The 1,624-nt window shown below is 37.8% G+C and overlaps 1 pseudogene; it reads right to left on the bottom strand.

Annotated features, from left to right (window-relative positions):
• Positions 1-253: 253 nt before the first annotated feature.
• Positions 254-1,357, bottom strand: LOC149560928 (ABC transporter G family member 32-like; annotated as a pseudogene).
• Positions 1,358-1,624: the final 267 nt, after the last annotated feature.

Genomic DNA, 1,624 nt, shown 5'->3' with positions numbered 1-1,624 from the left:
GTAGAAATTTGATTGGTAGGATAGAGATAGAGAAAGGAAGTACATTTCATTTCTATTATTCTACAAGGAATAATACACTAATAGATTTGGCATCGATTTGCGATGGCTATGTGTCGCAATTATGACAGCAATGTGTCGCCACTGCGACAGATATAGACGTCGTAGTTATTTAGTCACAATTTAAGATGTCTACCCTCACCGTCGCAATTGTGACACCTATCCATCGCTATGTAGCCACCATGTTGTCCCGTCATCATTGTCGCAATTCTTGTGTTTTTTGTCGCAATTGCGACAGGATTTCCGTCGCACCTACAACTACCCCGTCACAATTGGAGGGTAGGTGTGACAGCAACCGCATCACAATTCTTGTGTTTTTTGTCGCAATTGCGATGCCAACCCCTCCAATTGCGACGGGGTTACTGTAGGTGTGACGAAAACGCCGTCGCATTTGCGATGGTAGAAGGAGTGAAACAAAAAAAAAATATTGTTCTTTAAGCTGGTCTGATGATTTATAGATTTCACTAAAGTTGACACCTAGACGGTGCTCTTCTGACATAGAAGTTACTTCCAGCATCCACGTAGCTGGATTATAACCTTCCTTGATCTGTGGAACCCCCTCAATGGCCTACATGAATCATTTTCAATTAGCTGAAACATATATGATGATTGCAGCTAGTGCTTGACGCTTAAGCTCAACGTATTGAGAATGTTTGCTAAAAGCTTAGTGGTCAACACTATCCGGCATGACCAATTCCTTGTATATAAAATCAACTTCCTATTGGTTCTAGTACAATAAACTGTGACTACTTACAACTCCAAAATTCAAACTACTCATCAAAAGGTACCAAATTTAGATCTAAATCTCACAAGAGAATAAAATCGTAGTGGATGGCATCTTACTGAAAAATATTCTATAAGTTTGTTAGAATTGTGACCAAGTGGACCTGCATAGATAAGCTGACCTCCTCGCTTCATTAAGAATAGCTGCAGCATATTTCATTTAGCTTTAAGAAGATGCCAATTTCAAATGCTTCACAAAGCTATTTTAAGAAAACCAAATCTTTACCTCGTCAAATACCTCGAAGATATCAATACTAGGCTGATGGATTGTGCAAACAATAGTTCTCCCCGTGTCAACTATATTTCTTACTGTTCTCATAATTATATCTTCTGCTCGAACATCCAAACCTGAAGTTGGGTCATCCATGAATATAATTGAAGGATTAGCCACAAGCTCTACTGCTATTGTTAACCGCTTACACTATTCAGTAGATAGGCCATTTAGTCCAGGAAGCCCAACCAAGGCACCTCTCAAAGAAGTGAGCTCCACAAGTTCCATTACTTCATCCACAAACATCTGAACATTGAATTTCACATTTTAATATTACATATATAATTAAATAGAATAAAAACAAAAATAGAGCAATGAGGCTAGAGTAGGAATTTAGAATATTAAAAAACAAATAAAAAACATGGTGCCAAAAGAATTCCAGATTAATATTCATCGAGAGTTCAATTTAGAAGGAGATTGTTACAGTGAATATTTTCGTAACACTTATGAAATCTTTGGTAGCCAGCAACCTCTTTGCACTGGACTTCAACTAGGTTGTTTATCCAACAGTAG

This window comes from Cupressus sempervirens, chromosome 4, assembly GCF_028749045.1.
Source record: "Cupressus sempervirens isolate cs-2001-9-10 chromosome 4, ASM2874904v1, whole genome shotgun sequence".
NCBI lineage: Eukaryota > Viridiplantae > Streptophyta > Pinopsida > Cupressales > Cupressaceae > Cupressus > Cupressus sempervirens.
Note: the sequence above shows the minus strand (reverse complement) of the source record. Positions and strands in the feature narration are given on the sequence as shown.